We start from the raw sequence: 21,716 nt of genomic DNA, 5'->3' as shown, positions 1-21,716 counted from the left end.
ATTATGCAGAAAGGTCATCATGAGGACCATCTTTTGGGGCCACTTCACGTGGTGGCGGGATGCATTATTGGAAAAAGCTAAGTGCCAGGTGTGCGGATGATGCAAACAGGTGACAACTATGCATTGCGAGGTCAGTTTTTGGCCTGTTCGGGGTCCGTTTGAGGTCAACTAAAAGACCAAGGGTGCCCAACTAATAAAGCTAAGTGTGGGAACTGAAAAAAACTGAGAGAAGACCAAAAAAAACGTGGAGAAGAGAGGAGGAACAGCCGCAACTGTGTTTTTGGGCTTTTGGAGTCTGTTTTGGCCGTAAACTGCTCATCCGAGGTTGGATTTGAGCACTTTGACATTGTAGACTGAGGTTTTGGACCGTTCCGGATGCGATGGCGCTGTTCATTTTTCCAAATTACTCACTCTTTTTTTGCTATTTTGGCTGTGTAAGTTTCTCCTATGAGCAAAGCTTCTGCTCCAATTTGTGATTGTATCTTGTACATTTTACCCATATTGTGTGAGCTATTTGCTCCATTGGTGTTGGCCCAAGCTCTATTGTATCTAAACATCAGAAATTGTCCTTTTTCGAGATGAGTTTTTGGGTGTGTGTGTGTGTGTCTCTCTCTCTCTCTCTGTGTGGAGTGGGTAAACGAATAGTCTCTCTCCTCTCGCTCCATCGGTGTGTTCCCTGTCTCGGCCAGGTGGGTTGTGTAAGCCGAGTGGTGTCCCATAGTGTGCGTGTGTATCTTCCCAAGAGTGTGTGTCGGGTTGTTCTTTTGGTGCCCCCACTGAGGATCTTCTTCGAGTACCTTCAGCTTCGGGATTGCAGGTTGCAGATTACAGGTTACAGGTTACAGGGACAGGTACAGGTGATTCACACAGGTACAGGTGGTTGGAGTACAGTGATATACTAACAGTGGTGTCACTTGCAGTTGTTGTGGGTATGCATCATTTGGCGCCTGTTTGAGCGCATAGTTTACTGGATTGTATGTTACTTGTGGAAATTGCCATAGTACGCCTTTGTGGAGCCATATTTGGTTTTATCTGGCAGTCCCAGCCATTTCTGAGACTTGGTCTGGAAGATAGTCATTTTTGAGACTTGACTATACGCGATTTTCATTAGCCTTTGTGTGAGGGTCGATAGCGTGAGGTTTTATTGAGCCGGGGGGATTCTCAAATGTGGAGATCCTTTCGGTGATACAGGTAGCCGGAGCACCCTTTTCGTGACCTTGCCATAGGCTATGTACTAGTGATTCCTACTTGATGCTCGGGTTCTATTGTTGGCAGTTTATGCATACATGGACAGTCTATATTTTGGGTTCACACTGCTCTACTTCTGGGGAAACTCTGCCCAATTGTTTCCAAGGTGATGGCTAGTTTTTTGGTCTTTTGAGCCATTTATGCTGTTATGTTGCTGAAATTTTGGCAAAATCAGAGGATAAGACAGATGTTCTTTCTTGGGAGCTGCATGGTTGACGTTAATGGATGATCAAAATGGCCCTCAATTCACTCCTTTTCATTTAACTCAAAGAATCCAGATAAATGTTCATGTGTCCAGGAAGATTTTTTTCCAGGAGTGCATAGTCTTTATGTTCGGGCCAAGAAGATTACGAGAGATACTCGAATGTATTTTGCCTGTTTTAATTCCGATGATCAACTATGAAAACTCATTTGATGTGCATGTGTTTGTCCTTATCTAATGTTGAGCTCCATTGAAGTTTATGGAAATTGAGTCAGTCAAAAGTTTTGGGTTCTTGCACGTGTGTTCGAAGGGGTTCTCAAAGCGTCGTAACTTGGGTAGCCATGGCTTTCTCTTATCCGGAGTTTTATGGAAGAAGTGATGAAGATGTGGAAGACTTTTTGGAAAAGATGGAGGTTGCTTGCATTAGCAACCAGATCCATGACCCGGCACAGATGTTACGTCGTCTCCAGATTTGTTTGAAGAGTGATGCACGAGTTTGGTCCAAGGCATTTGAAGAGGAGTTACGTATGGCTGATCCACCTGTAAGATTGAGTTGGGACAATCTAAGGCATGGATTGGAAATGGAGTTTGTGAAGATAGAAGATCCCGACAAAGTGTGGCAAGAAGTACAGGCCTTGGTGCAAAAGAAAGGTGAGCCAGTAGATGCGTACATATGTAAGTTCTCATTGGCATGGGAGTGGATGTGAAAGGCCTTAGCACCACAGGTACCCCCGCCTGACATGATGAAGAAGGATAGGTTCTTGGATGGTCTTTGGGAGAATATACGTTGGAGAGTGGAGCTAAAGAAGCCTAGGACATATGAAGATGCACTAGAGGTAGCAAGGAACAAAGAGTGGAAGCTGAGGAAAATGAGCCAGTTAGGGGTGGAGTCTTTGCCCATGAGGTCTGAATTTCAGCCTATGGATTCTTTGCCAGGTCGCATGCCAAGGGTTCATCATGAACCAGTGGTTCCTGTTACTCCTCAGGTTATGCCAGCAGTGGTCACTACAGCAGTGCAAGATGATGGGCTAAGGCAAGACATGGGGCAAGTGGTAGATTGAATGAAGAATCTCAACCTAAACATGCTAGGTCAAGTAAAAAATAATCGAGGTCTAGGGAGGTTTTCAAATCAGCTAGGAGGTGAGGAAAGACCCAGGAATGGTGGTGGACAAAGCAATGGTAGGTTCTGGAGGCAGACGCCCACATTTTATAATTGCAGAGAGTTGGGCCACATCATCCCGCAATGCGATAAGCCACCAAGGATTGGGGGAGACATGTATCCATTGCCAAGACAGGTGCTAACTAGGTCAAATGATGATGGTATTGAAATTAAGGGAGAAGAAGAGACTAGTGGATTAACCCAAGAGAAAAAGGGGAAGACAAAAGTGATCAGTGTAGTCACCTTGGAGAAGGCATCAAAGCTAGAGGATACATTAGTGATGCCTATTGGGAAGAGGACCACAGAGGAAAAGGAAGGAAGAAGTGCCCCGGGTCCTAGTAAGACGAAGGGAAAGAGCCATGAAGGCGAGGATGTCAAGGCCAAGAGAAAAAGGAGGGCTCATCGCAAGTTTCATGTTTCAAATTTTCCACTAGGGGATGGGCAATTAAGCTATGATTTGAAGGAGGATCTAACAAGCAGGAAGGCAGATGTTACTTTTGGGCAGCTCATAGAGATGGTGCCTAAGCTAAAGCGACAGTGAAAGAGGATGGTTAACCCAATGGAGAAAGAGCCAGAGAGAGGTTCAGTGAAGGTGTTAGCAATGGATGAACTACCAGACATTTGCCCAATAGTAGATGTGTGGCACAAAAGAAAAAATCTAGAACAAGGTTTTGTGGATGGTGGAGCTCAAATATGTGTCATAACACACTCATGCGTTGAGAAGATGGGTCTCATAGTGACTGGGGTGTCAAGCTTTCGGATTAGATTGGCAAACCATCAAAAAGTAAAATGTTTGGGTGTTGTAAAAATCTTAGAAGTGGAGGCATATGATGCAAAGGAAGTGGGTGATTTTCATGTGATGCCAGCAGGGTTGGGATCATATCCTATTATACTGGGCATACCATGGTTACGTGCAGTGGGAGCTGTTCAATATTGACGACGTGGTACGATTAGCCTCTATGGAAAGACAGGTGCCAAGAAGCTATATAATATGGACACAAGGAAACGATTGGAGGAGCTTTATGAAGATGAAGATGAGTCTAGTGATGAAGACTATTCCAAAATGACTGATGAGGACAGTGATAGTACTACCGGTAGTGATGACGATGTTGATGTTGCATTTCTTTTGATGGACAAAGAAATCCAAGAGTCTGGTTTAGTTGCATTTGTAAATGAGGTTGAAGATGAAAGTGAAGGGCCTTATGAAGTGATTGAAGGGCTGATGCAAACCAAGGTTGAGTTGTCAAAGAAGCAGGAATTGATGACACAAATGATCAGTGGAGACCTCTCAGCTATGAAGAAGGAGATATATTTGCACATGCTGGCTAGTTTTCCTGATTTTTTCATTACTTCATATGAAGAGATCAGAGGGTTCAAGGGAGAAGAGATGCATATAGAGCTGAAAGAAGGTGCTAAGCCAGGGCGGCAAAGGCTAAGAAGGATGGGTCAAGAGAAAATGGAAGCCTTGCGGGAAGAGGTGGACAAGTTATTGAAGGCATGGTTCATAGTCCCAGTGGAGACCACAGAATGGGTGAGTCCAGTAGTAGTCAATCCAAAGAAGGATGGGAAGTGGAGGATTTGTGTAGATTTTAAACCCTTAAACGCAACCACTAAGAAGAACCCATATCCTCTTCCATTCATTGATCAGATCTTGGATTCAGTGGCAGGTTATGAGAGGTACAGTGTGTGTGATGGTTTTTCAGGCTATTTTCAATTGAAGATTGCTCTTAAAGACCGCACAAAGACAACTGTTATTACACCATGGGGCTGTTATTGCTACACAGTATTGCCATTTGGGTTGACAAATGGAGCATATTTCTATCAAGAGAGAGCAAATTGGGTGTTGGAACCATTCATTGGTAGTTGTGTTAAAGCTTTTATGGACAACTTCTGTGTCTACAGCAGTAGGGCTGAACATCATGAGAAGCTGCAGATGGTATTGGCTAGATATGATGAATGTGGAGGACAACTAAATCCAAAGAAATGTCATTTAGCATAGCCAAGGGTGAAGTTAATGGGCCATATGGTGTCAGAAAATGGCATTGAGGCTGATCCGAACAAGGTTAAGTCTATTATTCTTCTTCCATCACCTACGAGTACAAAGCAATTGGCAACCTTTATACACAAAGTGAAGTACATGGCACGGTTTATTCCATTGTCTTCTCAGCTTCTTTATCCATTACAACAAGTGGCAAACTTCATGATCCATTGCAATGGGATGACAAGTGCGAAGAAGTGTTTCAAGAGGTGAAAGAGGTGTTAGGGGCGTTGTTAGCCATGCAGGCTCCTGATTGGGAGAAAGTATTTTATGTAAATCCATCTGTAGGGGATGATGCCATTGGAGCCATGCTATTGCAAAAGGGGAAGGGAAGCCATTATATGAGGCCAGTGTATTGTGCAAGCTGAGTAAAGCTGGTAGCAGAGAGAAAATTCTCGGAAGTAGAGCTAGCGATGGCTAGTGTAATATTTGCTTGTCGACGATTTCGTCATTACCTGCTACCACGACCTTTTGTCTTCTTGACGAGTTATGCCTTTTTGCCACAATTAATTAATGGAACTAACATGTCAAATGTGGTCAAGAAATGGGTAATAGAGCTGCAAGAGTTTGAGTTCTCTTTTCTATTGGAAGACAGTACAAGGGCTACCCTAGCCGATTTTTTGACCTACAAGGAGAATCCCCTTATTGTTAAGGAAGAGGTGGTGAGGAAGGTAGTTGAAGAAGTGCCACAGATCAGCAATGCACATGTGTTGTTCTTTGATGGCTCATACAGAAAGAGCCATGATGCGGCTTCAGGGGGTATAGCACTTTATGATCCAGAGGGGAAGCTACTATGCAAGAGAGGGTTCAAATTGGATGCTCATAGTAACAATGAGGTTGAATATGCTACTTTGGAAGCCGGATTACACATTTGTTTGAAGCATGGGATCAAAAGGTTGAGCATAAAAGGTGATGCCTTGTTAGTTGTGAAGCAAGTGCTGGGTGTGTGGAAGAGCAAGAACACCTCATTGAAGAAAATGTGCTTCAGAATTAAAGGCCTGTTAAAAAAGTTCGATGCATGGAGCATCAGACACATTGAACGTGCTCTAAATGGAGAGGCACATGAAGCAGCTCAAAGAATGATTGGGGAGCTATTTGTGTTGAGGACCACTTTACCTCTTTATCATGGTCGGGAAAGTTTGGCTCAAGAAGAGGAGTTTTTGCTAACAGGAATCATTTCGAAAGACATTCAGGAGTCTAAGAAGTATGGCTTTGTGCGTAGAGCATATAGGTACAAATTGATTGGTGATGTCTTATACATGAAAGGGGCTGATCTCGTGTTGAGACGTGTACCTTGGTGGGAGGAGCTTTATAGAGTGTTGGAAGAGAATCATGAAGGTGCATGTGGCGGCCATTTTTCTCTAAAGATCACCTTGCATAAGATCTTGCAAGAGGGGTATGTATGGCCTAGTTTGCACAAGGATGTTCAACATTGGTGTAGGTCTTGCAATAGGTGTCAAGCATTTGAAAAGAGAGTGTTGAAGCTAGAGTTACGAAAAACCATTATGGCGTTTGATCTGTTTGAAAAGTGGGGGATTGATGCAATAGGACCATTACCTATCACAAGCAGGGGAAAAAGCTATATTTTGACGGCAGTGGACTATCTCTCTAGATGGGCAGAGGCTATAACAGTAAAACAGATCATCGGGAAGGATGTGGCAAAGTTTGTGTATGATGAAATATGTTGCAAGTTTGGGGTGCCACTGGAGCTACTTTCAGATAAGGGGCCAGGATTTAGAGCTAAACTGCTAGACTTTTTATGCGCGAAGATGAAGATTAGGCACCAGCATACCACTCCTTATTATCCGCAGTGTAATGGCTTAAATGAAAGATTCAATGGTGAGTTGGTACAGATTCTTTCAAAAGTGACAGAGCACCAAGGAAAGAATTGGGATTTGGAATTTCCTAGTGCGTTATGGGCTTACCGTACTTCAGTGAAGACAGGTACAGGGTTTACTCCATTTCATTTTGTGTATGGAAAGGAAGCACTATTGCCTGTGGAAGTAGAGTTGCCTGCAGTAAAGATGTTAGAGAAGTTGATTGGGCCGCCTAGTGATGCATTCAAAGAGAGGCTCTTATAATTACAAGAGGTTCAACTGGATAGGATGAGTGCATTAGAACATTATGGATAGATGCAGGATAAGGCCTTGGCAAAGATAAATGAAACGGTCAAAAGTAAGGGTATCAAGAAGCATGACTTGGTTTTGCACTACAACAGTAAGCTGGACAACACCTTCCAAAAGAAGTTTCAGATTAAGTGGGAAGGCCCTTTCAAGGTAGTGGAGTGTTTTCCGAATGGTACTTATCAGTTGGCTAACCTGGATGGGATTTTACATAAGTCAAGGGTAAATGGATTGCATCTTAAATTGTATCATGCCAGGTTAATGATGGTGGAGCAAGATGAGTTGTCTGTGGAGCAAGCAATGTATGTGAGGGATGAGGAGACCTGTGATGCGGCGAGTCTCATATCTCTTTTTGCTGCTTGCTGATCATGAATGATCTAGCAGGCTAGGGGATGGGCAAATTATGTCAGGAGCTTTTTGGAGCAAGGGATTGTGCATATTTACATACACATGCATGGTGCATCGAATAAAGGATTGCCCATTTTCCAGAGCCAGGTGGTTATGTGGGGCCCACGTGTGTATAGGTAGGACAACTTGTACATAGTGCATCAATTTTCACTATTACCAGTACCAGTGTGTTTTTTCTATAATAATGAGGAGTTAGTAATGCGTAAAACTTCTCGAGGAAGCTATCCTCGGGCCAACGACATGAGGTAATCAGATGCATCAGATGGCATCTAGTGGCGTCAGGAGGCCGAACGGGGTCAATACTTGCACGTGGATAAGTACGGACACAACGTGGGTGTTTTCTTGTGATAATTATGCAGAAAGGTCATCATGAGGACCATATTTTGGGACCACTTCACGTGGTGGCGGGATGCATTATTGGAAAAAGCTAAGTGCCAGGTGTGCGGATGATGCAAAAAGGTGACAGCTATGCACTGCGAGGTCAGTTTTTGGCCTGTTCGGGGTCTGTTTGAGGTCGACTAAAAGGCCAAGGGTGCCCAACTAATAAATCTAAGTGTGGGAACTGAAAAAAACTAAGAGAAGACCAGAAAAAACGTGGAGAAGAGAGGAGGAACAGCCGCAACTGTGTTTTTGGGGCTTTTGGAGCCTGTTTTGGCCGTAAACTGTCCATCCGAGGTCGGATTTGAGCACTTTGACATTGTAGACTGGGGTTTTGGGCCGTTCCAGACGCGATGGCGCTGTCCATTTTGCCAAATTACTCACTATTTTTTTTCTATTTTGGCTATGTAAGTTTCTCCTATGAGCGAAGCTTTTGCTCCAATTTGTGATTGTATCTGGTACATTTTACCCATAATGTGTGAGCTATTTTCTCCATTGGTGTTGGCCCAAGCTCTATTGTATCTAAACATAAAAAATTCTCGACTTTTGAGCTGAGTTTTTGGGTGTGTGTGTGTGTGTCTCTCTCTCTCTCTCTGTGTGGAGTGGGTAAACGGATAGTCTCTCTCCTCTCGCTCCATCGGTGTGTTCCCTGTCTCGGCCAGGTGGGTTGTGTAAGCCGAGTGGTGCCCCGTAGTGTGTGTGTGTATCTTCCCAAGAGTGTGTGTCGGGTTGTTATAGAGGCATTCTGTGTGTTTCCATCCCGCTCACAGTGGTAATCATGCTTTTGTTTTATGCCGATGATGTAGTGCTCTTGGCACATACCTTAGAAGATGCACAAAAGCTTATGAGTGTCTTGGAACGCTTTTGCCTACATAGCGGGTTGATCGTGAATGGATCCAAAACCAAAGTTTTGCTTGTAAAGACCCTCAAAGACAAAAATCCATGCATTGTATACAACAATGAGCAACTTGAAGTGGTAGATAGCTTTAAGTACCTTGGCCTTGAGGTTCCATCCAATCATAAATGGAAGGATTGCGCAATGTGTCACTTGAAAGCTGGAAAGAGGACTTATTATGAATTTGAGAACATGTGCAATGCTGGAGAGATCAAGCGTTGGGCTCTCAAAAAGTACCTCTTTGACACATTGGTGACACCGGTGCTTCTTTATGGAGTGGAGGTGTGGGGTGGTAGCATCGGGAAGTCTACTTGGAAAGAGTTTGAGAATGTCCAAGAGCGTTTTCTCACCAAATTTCTCCAAGTCAAGACACAAACACCCTACATGCTCTTACTTCTTGAGTCCGGATCGCCTTCCATTGAGGTCTTGGTCATGCAAAGGGTTGTGGAGTACATGCTTAAGACACAACGTAGCCCTTTGTATAGCCTTCCTAGAATCACATATGAAGGAAGACAAAAGGTCCAAAAGACATGCAAGAGCAAAATACTAAGTTCGGGGTGGATTCTTAACATCAAGAAATGGTTTGGATGGGATGGATGTCACTTGGTCAAGGATGCATCGACCGAATCCCAAGTTAATGAGGCCTTCTTACAACGCCAATGTATCACGACTTGGGAGAAATCCGGAGGTTCTCGCTTCAGCCATTACACCATACACATTGCCCCAAACTACAAATCTCTCTTCTTCTCCGGACAAGGTAGCCGAACCCATCCCTGCATCCTTGAGCCCATCCGGTTGAGTGCGATCCGCACCATTGTCTCCATTCGTCTTAGCTCCCATTCTCTACGCTGCGAGACAGGACATTGGGGCACTGGCGAGGAGTTTCATCAATTTTTCACCTTATGTCCTCGTTAAGTGCGAGAAAATGAGTACCACACACGACTTGAGTGCTCAGCTTTTGACCACATTAGGTCCTCTTTTCCCCATATATTCAGCCATGAGCTCTCCCTACATACCTTCCTCTCCCAACCATGATGTGGACTCTCTATTGCGACGCTCATTTCAGCCATTTTTGAGCATCGAGAGTCACTTATGACCTCCACTCACACCATGTGATATGTTCATTTCGTCCCATAGGTAATATTTGACCTCCGAGGACGATAATAGAACTATCTCTCTCTCTCTCTCTCTCTCTCTCTCTCTCTCTCTCTCTCTCTCTCTCTCTCTCTCTCTCTCTCTCTCTCTCTCTCTCTCTCTCTCTCTCTCTCTTCTTTTCCTCCCTGCCAGTAGCCGCACGTGGTGCTCTTCGGCTCCTTCGTTGGTAGGCCCCGCCACCCTCACACACACACAATCCCCCTAGTGCGCAATGCTATTCATTTCTCTTTCTCTCTCTTCACCTCCTGTTGCGCACACTTCCAAGTCCTACCATCCGTGCTGACGGTCGACCTTCACGCATGTGCCCCATCTTACTGCTCTCGCTCGTCAGCTGCTGCCCACTTGCACTCACGCCTATAGGATCCGGACCCACTTGACTCCATTGTTGCCCGCCATCGCACCCTCCTTCTCTTTGCTCTCTGAGCTGACCCATAGTGATCCCACACAAACCCCCCTCCCCTTTAAGTGCCACAGGGTCCCAAAGCATGGGATCAATTGTCCCAATTGAAAGGCGAGATGGTGGCCAATCTGGACCATTGATCGATTAAATCTAAACTCAGGATCCCGAGTTCCCGAGTTTAGATTTCAAAAAACTAATCTCAGGAGGTCAACCACATGGACCTGTGGAGATCTAATCTCGGGACGCCCTCGCTTCCCAGCCAGGTTTTGAACCCTCACCATCAACTTGAGGAGCACACGCCTTGACCAACATGCCCGCGTGCGCCTTGTTGAAATAGATGTGATTTCACATCTATTTGAAGGTAAACTCAATATCTCGACATAAAAACTAAACTCAGGATCCCGAGTTTAGCTTTTGTGGACCCCACCATAAAAACTAACGTCGGGATCCCAAGTTTAGTTTTTACGTGTCGAAGGCCGAGATTTGCGAACGCCCTTGATTTTGCACAAGGGCCCTTGATCCCATGGTTGAGACCCCGTGGTACTTAAAGTTGAGGAACGAACCCTATTTATCACCGCTCTCTCCTTTCCCCTGAAGGGCCTACTGCATCACGCTGTCCGAGAACTCCCGCCATCACCCTGCCTTCCATGCTGCCTTGTTGTCGTCTTCCAGCTTGCACATGTAGCTGAGGTTAGCTAAGGTTTTAAATTTTTTATTGATATTATTTTTATTTAATTTATTTAGAATTTAGTTGTGTTCTTGCTTTTAGTCCATTTAATAAAAAAAGCAAGCAAAAAAAGTATATATATTAAAAAATACCAAAAAATTAAGGAAAAATCACAAAAATAAAAAAATTTATAAGGAAAAAAGGAAGAATATCCCACAAAACTTAGAATAATTCACCAAAAAAATCACAAAAACAAGATAAAAAACCAAAAAATGCATAGTCGTTTTTTAAAAAAGCCTTTAAAATTCACCAGAAAAAATAAATATCACAAAAAATCACCAAAAAAACAAATTAACCAAAAAGATTGTTTTAAAAATCACAAAAAATTTAAAAAGGCAACCAAAAATTATTTAAATTACTTCAACTTCAACCTCTAGGGAGCCACCCAGAAAAGCAAAGGTGTTTTAACCCAAGTAATTATAAGAAGTTGAAAATCAGGCTATAAGAACTTCAAAATATTTAAAAAGGCAACCAAAGGAATATGAAGTGCAATCAAGACCTTCCCAAGAAAGAAGCCCACTAGGTATCCAAATCGACAACATCCAGGATACCTAACAAGAAGTTCAACAACAGAACGCCATCAAAGGCTACTGAAGTCTACCATAACTCTCAAGAGGATATAGAACAAAGACAGACCTCAAAGAAACTTCCTCTTGGACAAGGTTTCTACATAGGTTATACAAAGATTTGGCTACCAATCAACCACAAACCAACTGCAACTACACCAGAGCTGCATGAAGATCTCAAAAGTTCAACCAAACCTAGAGCCAAAAAAAGTCAACAAAGAAGCTATGAAGGTAATCAAGAGATTTGGATTCCTAAGTCTTCCAATGCTCCAAGTCAAAAGCTAGATGCTGATAGCCAACAAAGGCGTACAACAACATCACATGCTCCTTACAACATGCCTAACTGGAGAATCAACCGAGTATTGGAGTCTTCAAAATTAAAGAAGGAAAACCCAACCAACAAAGCTTTAGATTCAAAGATGAAATGGGTATGGAAAAAGAAACCTTTAATGCCAACTTGGTCCTTCAGGAATCCACTTTTTGAGGATTTGAGCTTAGTTTTATCTGAAGAAATGTTTGTAGTAAGCTCAAGAATCTAAAATGTCAAGTAGCCAGGGTGCAAAAAATACTCTTTGGCGTAGTCAGAATCAGGCTACTAATGCACAGAATGAGCAAAGCGTCAGTCCCAAATCTTCAAGTCATATTAAACCATGTGATAGTTATCAGGCTTACGCTCAAGCTAGAAGAGTTGAGCATATCTAAGTCCTATCGCTCATGCTGGATGAGATGAGCATAAGAGTCAAAGTCTATTAACTTAATCATGGTGGAGTGATGTAGAGTTCAACACTCACTCATAGTGCACAGTAAGATGAGAGCATATCCTCAAACGCGAAAACAATTCCTAAAGGGTTGCCAGCTTGTAAATTCATGACATATGCTTTTATAGCTACACCTTCTTTCTAAAGAACCCCTCTAGACTCTTTCTTACACAACATATCGTTTTCAATGCATTCCTATGTATGCATGTATATGATGTCCCAACATTGGACATATGCATTAGACACTCTTTTTTGCTTCCACCTATGCACCTTGAGTGGACTACAACTGGCAAACCAATGTTTCATCATGATAATCACATATTTTCTACCCTCTTATTTACATATCCTTCATCAAATAATCTCTTTAGTACTTTATTAACATATTACATGCTAATAAGTACTCCAATAATGCAAGTATCCCAAAGGCACTTTTTATGTTTCCACAGGTATATCTTATCGGATTCACCTATTGGGTGATTTGGTTGCATAGGTAGATATTGTTGGAGAGTTGTGGTAGTTATCCATGGTTTGCATGTTCTCTCTTTAGAGATGAATGTGGATCCGGATTGGGAGTTAGTTTCTGCAAACTACTACCTTCCATATCTTGTGGTTCCACATACAACAAACAAAACAAAATTGACAATCTCTTATAGAGCTTGGGGGTACGGTCTCTTGAACTTGCCATACTAGGTTTTGTCTCAGTATTGATGTGTGCACTTTTATGTTGGATGTGATTCACTCAGAGAGAGATGATATTTTCTTGGGCTGTGTTGAGACAAAGGAAGATCAACAATAGTTTTCACTCTCACTTCCAATAGAGTTCAAGCTGGTCACTCATGACACATGGTGGTTGTAGCAGTTCTATGGAACTTTGTCATCAAACCATTGATATCTCAATAGCCTCGGTTGTCTGTAGCGGCTTGGAGATTCTCACATGTGGTATGTGACCAAAGATACAGATTTTTGACTCTTTATTGGAGTACCTATGAGTTGAGAAATGATCCAAATACCCATAGTTTATAGCTATACCCTCATTTTTAATGCTCTGTCTTAGAATTGTCAACAACTATACTTTTTGCAAATGTTTGTGACTCAATGAGTTGGTTGAGCTGAGGAGATTCTTGGTAGAGCTTGTTTCAACCCCTTGGACAAAAATTACACTACTTTGATGTCTTCTAGGGTAGCAATTATGTAACATTTAATGGTCTAGTAACTTGTGTGTAGCAAAAAATAACATAGATTCCTAATGAGCATCGCAAGAGTGCTTGGATGGAGAGAGAAACAAAAGCATAACACCTAGTTAGATAGGCATGAACAATACTTAAAAAAGAGAGAGAAATTAAGCTATTGACAACAGTTGAGGACCGGATTTACATGGAGCCGGTCCCCCCTCCAAAAGGCTTTGTATTATAGGTTTTCCACATGAAGGGAGATATTTTACAAAACAATACTTCGTGTTCCTTCAATAATTTGCTGGTGCAATGAAGATGGAAGCTTCAAGCACCAAGCTTACACTTGAAAACACAACATCAATTCCCTCACGGTCGCAAACCCAAGACCTCACACACCTTCGAAGATGGTGAGAGCTAGCGGGGTATGAGAGTAGATCGAGAGGAAGAAGGAGTATTCTTATGAGAAAGAAGTATGTCTCCTCACATAATCACTCTTAATAGCTTAGCATAGCTTAGTAATTAGCATGGTAGAGGAGATGAGCATGCATTGGAGCTTGGCTCTTGGTTAGATTTGCATCACAAAGCCAAGAGTTGCTGGTGTAGGCGTCCCTTCTCACAAGCTTGGAGTAGATGATTGAGCTTTCCATTAAAGCTCGAGAAGGAGATAGTCTTCTTTAATTCACACATGAGTTGTGAGTGAGTGTGTGATAATTCCTTGCAAGAATCATCCCCCCCTCTCTCTCTCTCGGTCAACCCCTCTTGCTATTTGCACATGCTGGCATCCTATTGGCCCCTGCAAAGCTTAGCCAATGATAATTAAGAAGCATAAGTGATAGCCTTGTGTTTTGGCATACCACACATTTAGAAACATACTCTTGTATGTTTGCTTTCATGGCAGGCCAATAGAAATATGTTTCTATCCCTTTTAGGGTAGACTAAATCCCTCCATGCCCCGCATAAGGAGGAGCATGAGATTCATCCATTACTTTCTCACGTGGTGAGTTAGTAACACATAGTAAGGTAAATGGTTCTTCTTTCTTCCCTAGTGCAAGGACTGAAATCACATCTCTAAAATTGGGATCAATAGCATACTCATCTATCATATAGATCATTGTGAGTTGCTATGGAGACCGCATTCACTCTTGGCCGTCTTGAGAGTGCATCGGCTCTTTGATTATGCTTGCCAGCAATGTGAGCAATATGAAAATGAAATTGCAAAAGGAAATTTGCCCACCTCATTTGTTTGTCGGAGAGATTCGTCTGCGTCATGAAGTACTTAAGGCTGACTCGAATCTCAACCTACAGTGTGACTGGGCATTATTGGTGATGTGTGTGAAAGAGAGTCCAATCTACATGAGCGACCCTATGCGGACACCCAAGGTTGTGTGTGTGTGTGTGTGTGTATGTGTGTGTGTGTGAGAGAGTAGCTAGAGTGTTCACTCTTTGTGTGTGTGTGTGTGTGTGTGTGTGTGTGTGTGTGTGAGAACACGATATCACAGTTGCCTGTTGTCTATGCATGTGTGTGTGTGTGTGTGTGTGTGTGTGTGTGTGTGTGTGTGTGTGTGAGAGAGAGAGAGAGAGAGAGAGAGAGAGAGAGAGAGAGAGAGAGAGAGAATATGCAATTGGTCTCATAGTCAATGACAAACAATTGTCGAGTAAGCCCAAGCTGACGAATCTAGGACATGGAAAAAATCTAGGGCGGGTGGCGAGCAATTGCAGGTTAACAACAACGGAAGGCAAAGTAAACTGTCGACCATGTTTTTTTTAAAAAGTGCTAAATTTCTTTAAATTTTGTAGGCGTTCTTAATTTCAAATTAGGATTTTAGGTAAATCTCAAAATTTGTGGGTGGGATTACACTAAACCTAGGTTTTTCCCTATGAAATTTGTAAGCATTCTCACCTTCAAACTAGAATTTAGAGATAAATCTCAAAATTTGAAGGTAGAATTACACCAAACCTAAGTTTTTTTTAGAACTTTGATACATAGTGCTATTTCACAAAAGCTCAGAAAATCTATAGATGAGCCTCGAGATCTAGTATATTTGAGGGTTTTTACACTAAGCTTCTATAAAATTCATGCATTTCCTCACCTTAAAATCTAGAATTTAAAATAGCTCGGATTATACTAGACCTAGCCTTTTTTCGAGTACTCAGATATATATTGCTCCTTTTCAGAAACTTGAAAAACTTACAATTGAGAAAAGTATATTTGAAGGTCTTTACATGATTTTCCTAAAATTTGTCTATAAAATTTGGGGATTTGGCTTTAAATTTGAAGGTTTTTACTAAATTTGGAGGTTGCAATCAAGGGCTGTTAGAGAATCCCACAAAAAATTGAAGTTTAAAACACTTACATATGATAGAATTGTAGAGACATTACTATATTTGAAAGTTTTTTAATTTTAATTTCACAGATTGCATGTATGATGATTATTGTATGCCTCCCCTTTGATAGGTAATTCATCCCTACTAATTTTGTTGAGCTTTGTATGTTTTCTCAACTCCAAATCTAGAATTTAGAAGTAAACCTCAAAATTTGTGGGTGGGATTACACTTAATCTAGGTTTTTTTCAAGCACTTGGATACAGAGTGCTTTCCTCCATGTATCAATGTTTGTACTTTAGGATGCCACATATGTCTGGAAGGAGAAGGGTGAGGGTAAGAAAGCTCTAAGTAGTTTTCACATGAGGCAAGGTGAGGGCTTGTGTACTGATACAATGGTGTATCTTTATATCTCAAAGGCATATGGCATCATGCAAGTATTTGACATGAGCATACTTTGGTAAACATGTACACCATATTTAAATGTAGCCTTTTGGAATGCACTTATGTGGCCATTGGCACCCCCATTCTTAGGGGTACTTGCTTTTTGGGGTCACTTTCCAAGGAGGCAAATTTACTATATTTACATTAAACTTAGATTTTCTTTGAGCACTCAAGTACACAATGCTTTTTTCAAAATTTTGGAAAAACTACCTATGAGAAATTGTAGAGGCAATTTTTTTGTATTTGATGGTTTTTAAACTAAGTTTTTCTAAACTTTGTAGGAGTTCTTACCTTCAAATCTATTATTTAGAGGTAAATCTCAAAATTTGTAGGTTAGATTAGACTAAATGTAGGTTTTTTTTTAGCACTAAGATACACAATACTTTCTCCCAAAAACTTGAAAAACCTACATACGAGAAATTTTAGAGACAAATTTACTATATTTGTAGGTTAGATTACACTGAATGTAGATTTGTTTTTAGCACTGAGATACACAATACTTTCTCCCAAAAACTTGAAAAACCCACGTATGAGAAATTTTAGAGGAAAATTTACTATATTTGAAGGTTTTATTTTGCAGGTTGGATCACACTAAACCTAGGTTCGTTTTTAGCACTTAAATACACAATATGTTTTCCAAAAAACTTGAAAAACCTACGTATGATTACAATAAGCGTACACTCAAATACATTTCTAGGTGGGATTGCACTAAACCTAGCCCTTTTTCCAGCATCGGGATACATAATATCAATGTTACAAGAGATGAAATCTTTGAGATATTTAGTAGGGAGAGGAAGGTGTCGCAGTGCCTTATGCATTATTTGTTGAAGATGCCATTGATCCAACATCTAATGATGATGGTGAAGAGGGAGATGATCCCTCATGGCCTTGCAAGATGTCTAACACATTAATGCTTTCTTGAAGTGTTGGTTTGCGTGAATGTGGGATGTGTATGGAGATGATCCATTGAAGGCTAGTGGCCCAACAACATGCTTTGATGTCCATAAACCATTCTTCCTCTCTTCCTACATCAAGTTAGGGGCCAATCCCATGGACTCAAGAATGTAGAGTCTGATGTATAAGTCATCCAATGAGCAAACATAAGCTATGCTTCTTTTCACCTATTCTAAAGGCTTGGAATTATCCATCTTTAGCATACTAGCTCGATGTGAGTGCAACCACGTGGTGATGATACTCCTCACAAGATGGGTTCATTGGGTCGCAATGGCACTACACATCTTCTTCACTTCCATGGCCAGTTGCACCTCTTAGACGTGGTACACATATGCACGATCATCTTCCATGTTGACCAAAGATGTGCAACAGCTCCTTTGAGAAGTTATTTAAGGTTAAATTCTCCCTCATCATGCAGATAGCAAGCCCTCTATAGCTCTCTTTTTTTTCCAGACAATTAGACTCTCTCTCTCTCTCTCTCTCTCTCTCTCTCTCTCTCTCTCTCTCTCTCTCTCTCTCTCTCTCTCTCTCTCTCTCTCTCTTTGTGTGTGTGTAGCATGTTGCTTAACAAGAAGCGATTTCTATTTTGCGACGAACACCATTAAAGTTGGAGACTTCATGAATTGGGAGAAAAGCTCAAGAAACAAGTGTAATTGTCACCTACAAATTTTGAAATGTTACCTTTAAATTTTAAAATTTGAAGGTAAGAAAACCTTCAAAATATGAAGGAATTTAGTATTTAAAGTTTTTTTGGGGCCTTGGGAGGGAAAGAGAATTAAATAACTACCACCAACCAAGAGAACTATCCAATTAAACCAAGACAAGGAAGGAGGAGGAGGAGAATAGAAATATTAATCTTTGTGTGTGTGTGTGTGTGTGTGTGTGTGTGTGTTTCTCTTCAATAGCTATAAAGAACCTTGATCCATTGAATAAGGGCTAGAAAATCCTACATAATGTGTGAGAACCTGCCAAGCTTGGTATTAAAGGAATATTTGTTGCCTCTTGCATGTATATTAATATTTGAGAATCCATAGAGAGATGTTGTGAATCATTTTTTTGAAATTCATTTTTCACCTTTGTAGTTGTAAGAATAGAAGACATGCATTTTCTAGCCGCAGCAACATGCAGGTCACATACTAGTATGACAAAGAAAGATAAAACATTGCTTCAATAAAACCATTTTTACATTGATTTCTTCTTTAGTGTCCAACCTATATATAATTTTTGATGCATTACAATGGTTATCCTAAGTCACATGACCCCCAAGAAGAAGCAACCCTTGACCACATGAGTGCTTCGAGTTCAGAAAGCAGAATTGTGCTTAGGCTGCCAAAAAGAAGGTCATCTGAATCAAAGCGGCGAAAGATCGCCTATCGATTTGCATGTCGCATGCAAGTGCTGCCAGTTCACTTCGACAACCCCAAAGCAGAGGTGACAAGGAGGTTCCCATGCCCTAAAGTGAAGTGCTTTGGCTATTGTCCTCGGTGTTTTGAAGGGCGGGTAGAGGGCCTTCCTCCTCTCTCCATACAACTCATCCTAAAGAAACTGTCTGCCACAGGTGAAACCCAGTGGGCCGGAGACAAGTTACAACTAAATGGTGTGGAGTTCTTGCAATGATCTGACTACGATAATTACTTGCAACTGCTGCTAGCTAAAAGGCTAGGAGTGGTCAAACGCGTCGCCAACACTCCATACATGTTGAGCAACGAAGGGAAGGTGGAGCCTATGAAGGGCGACGACCTCCTGTGGATGTGCCGACTTGTCAACACCGACATGGTAAGGGTGTAAGTAAGTACTCTACACTCCGTGCATCCTGGATAATGGACCAACCGCTTTTTTGTTTAGGTTTTTGCAACACATGCACGTAAATATATATGTAGATAAAAAATCTTCTATCAACAAAAGATTGTGTATCTGTTTGGTGCTGTTGTGCTAGGAGAGATCTTTAGCTCCCCAAACCCCATTATCCTCTCCGTGTTGGATTACCATCACTCTTTCAATGTTTCCATTTTCATCCTGTTCTGATCTATCCATCCAACTCTATCAGAAAGCTGCTATAAGCCCCTAAGTCATTTGTGTTTAAGAAAAAAAAGGTTTGAAGAAATATCTTGTTTTTGGCAATGGCAAATGTTTCTTTCCCAACCTTCATGGGTAAGGTGGAGGAAGATGCTTCATATTTTTTGGATAATCTTGAAATAGCATGTGTCATCTCTGGGAGGGATGAGGATGCTTCACATTTGCACATTTTTCCACTGTTAATGAAAGTGGAAGCAAGATCATGGTACAAGGCCTTGGTGCTTGCACCAAGGAGAGGTGGGATCTACTAAGAGCAGCATTCCTAAGGATTTTTGGAGAAGGCACCACATTCGAGAATCTATTGCAATTATTGATGGAGTTGAAGCAAGGAAGTACGGTTGAGTATGCAGCATACAAATCAAAGTTTGTGGATCTATGGGGACAATGGGTTGCATCGTTGAGAGAGGGTGAAGGGGCACCCGATTTCCTAAAGAAAGACCGGTTTGTGGCTGATTTATGGCCAATTCTTAAAGAGAAGGTGAAGGGAAGGTTTCCTGCTACATATGAGGTAGCAATTGAAGTAGCCCGCCTTAAAGATATGAAGTTTCATCTACAAGCCATAACTACCGAGGAAGAGGAACCGGGAAGGGCCCAACCACACCTAGCCACACCTGCAGTAGCCGTCCAGAGGAATCAACCACAAGAACCGGCTGAAGATCAACAAGAGCTGTTCAACCAAATCATCAGCCAGTTAGAGAATCTTTTAGTACGTCTGGTGCAGCAAGTGCATGCACCTACCAGAAATCCAGAAGAAGGAAGAGGGCAGCGAAGACAGAATCAAGACTACCATTGTTACAACTATGGAGAGGACGGCCATGGCATGTACTGTTGTCCTCATCCAAGAAGGAAGAACTTCAATAGAGGAGGAAGATAGAATCAGACCTCTCCACCAAGGACAGGACCACCACCACCAACCAGGCAACCAGGGCCAATTCCACCGGTTCAAATCCTTCAACCACCCGTACAACCACCACCACCACCGCAACCTCTCATTGCACCGCTACCTCCACCACCTGCTAGAAACCCAAGCAGTAAATGTCATCAGCCTTGAAGCTAAAGGGAAGGCAAAGGTAGAAGAGCGTGTCAAAGAGAAGGACAAAGGGAAAGGAAAAGTAGAAGAGGTGGATGCCATGGAAGTGAAGCGTGCCAGGCACGAAGAGGCCTGTCAAAGAGAGGAGAAGATGAAGGGAAAAGGAGAGTCTATCAAGCATGCGTCCAAGCCTCGATAGAAGATCGACATCGTGGATTTTTCACTCGGTGAAACCATATGAACTAGTTGAAGATTTATTAATGGAGAGTCTCGAGATAACCTGGCCCCAATTACTCCATCTTGCACCAAGGATGAGGAGACAATGGAAAAAGATGGTAAGTACAAGAAAGTCAAGACCAAGGATAGTTGGGCTATCTCTGGGAGGAACCTGGACAACATCTTGCTGAGCTAAAATGGCAAATAACGTCAAAGTGAAATGCGTAGGCATTGTGAATGTAGTCAAGGTAAAGGCATTCAACACAGAAGTGGAGGTAGACATTTTTTTCATGCCACACAAAGGGGAGGGCTACCCTATCGTTCTTGGAAGACCATGGCTCATGGCTATGGAGGCTAAGCAGGATTGGAGTACCGGAATGATTCAAATGAAAGATGCAAAGGGAAATTCCATATTCTACGACATGAAGATTAGGAAGCAATGCAACATGATCTTGGAGGCATCGGAAGATGAATTCACCAGTGACTCTTTGACCACTTTGGGAGAAGAGACGATAACAATTGTGAGTTCACCATATCGTCGTGCTCTTCTTCTCGCACTCTCTCTCTCGCGTCGCACTTCCGCTCGTACTCCTTCAACTGGTATCAGAGCTCAGATCGAGGCTCGGGGCAGCACTGCAGGAGGCTAGAGTCACCAGCTCAGATTGGAGTGAAATTTGACAGGCGAAGACACGGCCCAAAATCATGAGGTCATCTCGGCCACCGTTCGGCTTCGACAAAGGTCTGCGTAGGCCATTTTCGACTACGTGGTCTCGACGGGTACAGATCCGACTCTGCACATTTTGGGTTTTCGGCCTACGACTGTAGGTGCTGAGGATATCGACACTCCCAGAGTGTTGATTTGTGGCTGTCTACACATCGAAGGATGGCTCACAATTCTTGGAGGCGTGTCACATACGACACGGGCGCATCTACACACAGACTGTAGGCGACATCCACTAGTTCATCAGGTAGCTTGTGTTTGCTGCTTGATATTCCAGATTTCATCCTGAAATTGCAGGTACTTCCACATGGGATGAATTGTCAGAGATGATGTATGTCTGTTCAGGGTTTGCTGGCTGTGAGTCACGCAGCAAACAACCGCCGCATCGGTTACAGCATACAGTGGGAAATTTGTGGATGTATGACTTTGTGGGAAGTCTATGTACTGTCAAATTTACTGCAGCCTTTGTTGAGGGTCGAGTGAGGTTTTATTGAGCTGGGGGATTCTCGAATGTAGAGATCCTTTCGGTGATACAGGTCTTGGAGCGATCCCTCGAGCACCCTTAGATAGGTAGCTAGGATGTATTGACTGTGAGTTAGACAATTGGGATTGCATCTTTGCTTTACTGCCATTGAGGCATTGTCGCAGTCTATGCTTACAGGACAGTGACAGGACAGTTAGAGACAGTACAGGTGCAGGACAAGTTTACCCACAGCTTACAGTG

The 21,716-nt window shown here is 42.3% G+C and overlaps 1 protein-coding gene across 15 annotated transcripts in view; it reads left to right on the top strand.

Annotated features, from left to right (window-relative positions):
* LOC147439900 (uncharacterized) overlaps positions 1-21,716 on the top strand; it is a 102,700-nt gene that overhangs the window by 10,867 nt on the left and 70,117 nt on the right. The gene's annotated exons all lie outside the window — the stretch shown is intronic.

This window comes from Adiantum capillus-veneris, chromosome 16 (assembly GCF_014529385.1).
Source record: "Adiantum capillus-veneris isolate H3 chromosome 16, ASM1452938v2, whole genome shotgun sequence".
In the NCBI taxonomy this organism is placed as follows: domain Eukaryota; kingdom Viridiplantae; phylum Streptophyta; class Polypodiopsida; order Polypodiales; family Pteridaceae; genus Adiantum; species Adiantum capillus-veneris.
This window is presented reverse-complemented; position numbering and strand designations above follow the sequence as displayed.